This window comes from Heliconius melpomene, chromosome 17 (assembly GCF_056956725.1).
Source record: "Heliconius melpomene rosina isolate 202511_hmr_F chromosome 17, ASM5695672v1, whole genome shotgun sequence".
NCBI classification, from domain to species: Eukaryota; Metazoa; Arthropoda; class Insecta; order Lepidoptera; family Nymphalidae; genus Heliconius; species Heliconius melpomene.
In genome coordinates, this window is record NC_140405.1 from 10,205,319 (window position 1) to 10,212,432 (window position 7,114).

Sequence of the window (7,114 nt, forward strand, 5' to 3'; positions counted from 1 at the left end):
ATAAATCAGTGCCATGATGATTATAGCCATCATTTGTCATAAAATATGTGTTATACATTTTAGACTTTATACTGTTAACATAAGGTTTATTATAATGTGAGAGAGTGAAGTAAAATATTTTAGGAATATATGTTTCTATATGTTACTTAGTTAGTTATCTATATATATAAAATCGAAAGGTCACTCACTCATCACGAAATCTCAGAAACTACATGTGCTAGGAATCTCAAATTTTGCATACGAGTTACTTATAGAACGTAGGTGCTCGCTAAGACGGGAATTTTCAATATTCGACTTTTAAGGGATTGTTTTTTGGGTTGAAAGTTTGTATGAAACTTCGTTACTACAAATGCTAGGAGTCTCAAATTTTGCATGGCCCTCACTTATAGGACGTAGGTACTCATGGAGATAGAAATTAATAATAACGTAGTTCACGCAGGCGAAGCCGCGGGCGGGCCGCTAGTATATAATAAAAGAAAGTAATAAGTTTAATAATAGATGCTATTGTGGTACGGTGGACATCTGCATCCATCTAAGTAAAAATTATTACCAGTATTTTTTAAATAGATATCTACCTATTTAAAAAATACTGGTAATAATTAGTATTTAAATATTCTTTGTATTTAGAAATCATCAAGCCCATGATCCTTATCTTTTCAGTCATAATTAATGAAAAGTAATCGTATATTATATATGTAAATCTAAATTAAGAAGGCCTTTGTATCGCAGCGGCACAGCGGATGGCAATCTGGCTGTGTGCTCGTGAGATGGATTTCATTTGAAATAATAAACATTTTTTTTTCTAGTTCTGTTTAAATGAGACAAAATGCGGCGTTGAGTTCCGCCACGGAAACCTAAAAAAATATCAAAATTATAAACACTATGAGTATTGATTTTTTCCATATATTTTAGTCACAGTTGTTCTCTAAGTGATTCATACTGTTTAAATAATAAAAGGAAATTTGCATTCCACTAAAGACATTAAGACTTCCCCGCAATTTGCAAGTTAACGTTTCGTTAAAGTTTTCTCCTTCATCAACTGTAATTATAAAAAATATGTTCAAAAAATATATATAGCTGTGATTTTTTTTAAATAATCTATTAGAATATAATATACGTATAATCTATTTACGCATTTTATTTTTAAAGTAATCCAACATTGTTAAATATTTAAAGGTTCCTGGGTTCCCCGTTCCAAACTCGACACCTTAAATATATTTGTATATTGAAAATTGTTATAGTTCGATCAGGTGGAATTTTTGATTACACTTAAATACAAACTTAACAAAAAATGTTATAGCCCTTTTAAGTTAAGGCCACCGGGCTCACGAGTATGACTGAAAACACCACAGATGTGGGTTCGATACCCTCTTAAGGTAATGAAATTTTTAATATTTTCGTTTCCTCGCACTGATCACGAAGCAGTTGAATTATCGATTTGGTGTTAAATTACATTATTCAAAACGAATTCGCGGAAAGTGAGGAACATAGAGTTTTAATGGGAAAAGTAGTGTCTTAACACTAACTTACCATATTCGTTTGGCCTGCCTTACTATGTGAGAAATACAGCGTATTTTATTACAAACACTTAAAAGTTTTTGATATAACAATATGTTTCAAGGCAAAGTGCTATTAAGACAATGTTCCCAGCTGAGCCATTTCATGTTTTCCGGGATAAACTTCCGCTTTTCTTAGAATAAAATAATAGTTTGGATTATTTTGCAGAACGTTGTACAATATGAAAATATTATGTACTTTTAAATGGTTATCGTGGCCCATTGACACTGATTTGACTATAGACGCGATGGGTTGATGGGTTCAAATCCCTCTAGGGTGATGGAATCATTTTCATTTTATGACTTTGGGAACAGCAAACATTGGCGTTGAGATCCATATAAACCTTGAACTACCCATTAAGTCAGAAAAGTTCAATCTCCTTGTGTCCATTATGTACAAATCAATCACGATGTTAAAGCCCAAATATGCTATGTCTCAGCCAAATCGAAAGACATCGTACATCATCATCACACATCATACGTAATATTTAGGAGCCGTAAGTTAAAGGATAAACTCCAAAGCTTCAGGTAGTATGGCAACCTTTCGCACCAGCCAGGAAAGTATGTTGGTAGGAAGTACCTTGTTGGCTAAAGCGCTGGCCTGCAAGACAATGGACTAACTGTGCATTAAGTTAAGTCAGGAGTACCCGGGGCTAAAGATAAGTAGTAGAAAAGCAGACATAGCTACAGTATGCACTATGTAGAACTGCTGGTTCAAAGTAGGAAAAGGAAATTTGTATGAGAATAAATAAACATATTAACCAATTTAGTCGTTGTTGAGTACACATGAAGTGTCTCTTTCTAAGCTAACATAACTATTTGCTGGAAAGCAAGCTTTGTATTACCTATATTTACATTATATAAAATATATGGTTATTTAAGCAACGATTGTTTTAGGAAACAATGTATATTATACTTCTTAAAGATATATATAAATTTCTTGGTCAATTAATTTTAAAAGAAAAGTTGTTGAACATATTATATGTAAACGTAATGGTTGTAGCTTCGATTCTCACTCGGGGAAATTAATTATTTATCTTCTTGTCAACGCACTCAACACATAGTATCACGAAAATTGGGCAGCATGTGGATGATGGAATGACTTAACACTAGGTTCCCTCCACTTACCCTGCTACAGTCAGATTTCAGATTTACAGATTCACTTAGATTAAAAAAAATAACAGTACCTTGGATCACAGTACATTTTGTTATTATTAATAGACATTCTAGACGAAAATAAATTAATATAGGTATCATAATTTCTACGATAAAAGTCATAAAACTATACAAACAATATTAAAAATTTATAAAATTATCACATTTTACCATAAAAACATCGCCGTAGGCTAACCGAAGTGGAATTGAATTTTTACATGCAATTTTAGTATTAATTACATTCGTCATAATGCCTAAAATTGTATTCAGGAAATAAAAGTGTGAAACTCAAACACGTGATGAAACAGTGAAAGTCAAATGGCACTTGCTTTCAACTCTCCAAACGTTACAAAATCGGAACAAGTAAGTATTTAACAACGGAACTAGAATTTATTTATCTATTTTAATGGAACTGAAATGTAGTGACCAATCACTCAGTTTTTCTATTTTAGTTTATTTTAGAGTACAAGTGCGAGAACGTAGCTGGGCAGTCAGGGGGAACATGGATAACTAGTGTTAAGATACTCCGTTCCCTGTGTACACTTCCGTTCCCCACTTCCGGACGACTTCTAGTCATTTCTTTATCAGAGCGAGGAAATAAAAATATTAAATAAATATTTCATTTCCATTTGGTAATAAAAAATCTCATTTCATACATATAAATAATATTTACGCTTATAATTCCTTTAAATTTATAGGTATACTAAAGACAGATATTCCTACTATGTTTAGTTTATTCCTATAAATACTACATAATTTTTGACAAATAATCATAAGTTAATATATTTACTTTTTAGCGTCACGCGTATGTGTATTTTGCACACGGCAGGGTAGGCAGAGGGAATGTAGTTTTAAGACACTACGTTTCCCATTTTTCGCCAAATTTTGAGGCATTGCGCGTTGATCGGCGGAACTCAACCCCGCGCTTTGCCTCGACACCACTTGTGTTTACAGTTACACTGTGTGCCACTATATTAATTCTTATTAATGACTCTCAATTATATAATTGATATACGTTTGATTGTCATTAATAGGAATAATTATATCAATTATGATAATTTGTGAAATAGACTGTGTTAGCTATGTTCAATATATATTATACTAGTGGACCCGAACGCGGCTACGCCCGCTTAAACTATACGAATATTTATTAAATATATTTATGAAATTTCAGTTTTTAATAGAGAGATGCGTTAAGCAAGCTCATTTTGGGTGAGGTTTTCTAACAACAAACCTTGCAAATCGTTGCTTAGCAACGGTCGCATAGCGACCTGAAATTGCATGTCAAATTAATAAGTATTTTTATATATTGGTATATATCGAAAATATTACAAATATGAGAAAAAAGTAACTAAGTAGTTCCTAATTACTGTTTGAAACTTCCGCTGAAATTTTAGCAATAAATACTTTAAAGTCCTGACAGCTTTTGTGGCGCTGAATAGTGTTAAGTTAATATAATTGAAGTTGGAAATGCCTTTAAAAGTTACTTCAAATTTCCTACCTTTCTTAAAAGTATTACCTAATTTATGTATAAAAGTAATCAAAGTCTTTCAGCTAATTTATTTAATTCAGCAAAATTTTACTGTAATATTGAATATCTTGTAAATGGTAGGGGCAGAGGGAACCTCTGGAAACCTCAAAACATTCCGTTACCATTAAGACATACAAGCTTCACGTCGTATCCTGCACATAACAGGATAGGCAGAAGGAACCTACTACTAAGACACTCCATTCCCCAATTCCTGCCAAATTTTCTGAGGCACTGCGTGTTGTGCGGTATAACTAAACACCGAACTTTTGCCTTGGTGCCAGAATGAAGAAATGAATAAAAGAATGATTGCCTCATCCACAAACCTCGCGTTGCAGTTACATACATGCATGCACCCTTGTGGCCGTGCGCTACGACGACCTCAACGACGGTTAACTATTACATTTTTAAATTTCTAAAATAATTATATAACAATAGATAAAATACACTAGAATTTCTAGAAGCAAGACATTTCACATTTACAAATATTTTAAATATATAAATATTTAGAAGTTTCCGTTTATATAATATCCATTTGTCTTTTGTTATATTTGTGTAAAAGGAAAGGTTAGTAATACATCATTGTGGAATATTATCAATCTTCTTTTACATGAAGCCATCGTACAGCAATGCGAGGTAACAAGATAAAACGCGGCGTTGAATTCCGCCAATTCTCAATTCATTGTTCACAAGCAAGACATTTTTCCAAAATTCTATGGAAAGTCGTGAATGTAGTGTGTCCATCTACCTACAGTGCAAGATAAGCCAAAACAGGTATGGATAAACATTGGGAATTGAAACAAAAAATCCTTCGTCTAAACTGTTGAGGTATATTGATTAATTTCTATAGGTATGGGTTTAAAATATTTTACCCTATATGCTGTTCCCGTAAAAGGATCGCTGACGCTTCCACCTGTATATTGTTACTAAAAGAAAAATTTACCTGTAATATATTTATTCATGTTTAACTAATAAAGTTTTTATGATTTTTATTTACTCGCCGCCATGCCCTCCGATGGACATATCCTGTATTCGTGTTAGAGTTGAAGTTTGCCAACCATACATGGCTATACATTATCTTTACATACTTCGGTATGTGACATAATATGAAACTAAAACCAAGAAAATATTTCAATTTATATTTTAGTTATACGAATATTAATTGCATAATTTTAAAAAGTCTAGATTTTATGTAACTCTGTCCAATTCATAATTCGTCGATTTCTATTTCGTTACATATTTAATTATACATTAAATTAAAAATGATATATTTTTCATACCACAGTGATTTTTTGTGTTTTAGAACTAAAATAAGAAAAAAATATTTTTTTTAGGTTTTGTAAGAATTTCGATAAATCGTCTATTAGCATCTTCCTATATTCCCTACAAAATTTCCAAAGTTCAGTAGTTGTGGGTTCGATGTTCAATCGGAGGAATGATTTTCATTTATAATTAATTTTATTTTCGCCGTAAATTAATAAATATAATTATTAATTGTTAATTTACGGCGCATAACCTAAAATGTAAGAAGTTATGCAATTGCACAACATTTTAAATAACCAATTGCAGACGATTATAAACATATAAGGATTTTTTTCAGCTTCCCGCTGTATCTTAAGCTTAGTCTCGAGACACTCCACTCTCAACTTTCCGCTGAATTTTGGAGGCATTAGGTGTTGAGTGACGTAATTCAACACAACGCTTTGCCTCGGTACCAGAGGGAAGAAATGACAATATTAAGTATTTCATTTCCTCAAGTGGAGCTAAGAAAGGAAAACATTAAATATTTAATTTCCTCAAGTGGACACCCAAAAACTGTCGCGCTTACAGTGACACACTTGTGACTGGCCTCACAGGATTCCATAATCAATATTTTAGCATAACTTTATTAAATCGACTTGAGATTTTGACTTTGTAACTACGTTATAAAAGTTATGAAGCTTAAGTGACAGTAATATGGTATCACCGAGCTGGTCTGATGATGGAGCCAAGACCAAGCATTCCCAGCATATTCTTCACTTATAGCATTCGATATAGTAATGTATATTATTAAACTTTTTGTTATACTATATTTTTTTGTATATATTCTAAAACCGCCTACATAAATGAGACCTACACCAAAATAAAAAATATGATAAATAGTTACAAATGAGAAAGTCAAAATCCACTCATCTCCCTCTAAAACTTCTGCGGAACACTTTAATCGGCTTTGACATGACGTCCACTAACATTAATAATAATATAGACGATATTAATAATATTTTTGTTGTAGCGAACATAATCATGATATTCATATAATGAAAAGGAGGCACACGCACAGGTCTAGAATATACGACAGTTGTGAGTTCGATTTCCACTCAAAAGTATAAAAAGTTGACATAAGGGAATTAGACCCTCGTGTCTTGAAAACCACTACTTATATAAATTAAGGCATACATTTTTATCAAATTACAAAAGAATTGCATTCCAATACGACTTTGAGTTCATATTTTTAAACATTTTACCTAAGTGTTATAAAGGTTCGATATTTATCTTATCTAGTATAGCTTCAAACCTACTGGATATATCACTTTAAACTTTCACTCTCGCCGAGATTGGCGAGATTGAAGCACGTACCGTTAAATTATCTCGAATAATAATTATAACTAATATGAAATTACAGCTGTTTTTTTATTGTATAACAGCTAACTAATTAAATATATACATAATACATACTTCCTCTTATATTATTAAAACGAATGTGTAAATATACAAGAAGTACCCATATTAAATTAATTATTTATGTATTGAAAAGAGAGACCAGTTTCCGGTAGAATCGATGGTTGCATGTTCGATTCTCGCCTAGGGCAATTATTATTGCCGTTGAAAAAAAATA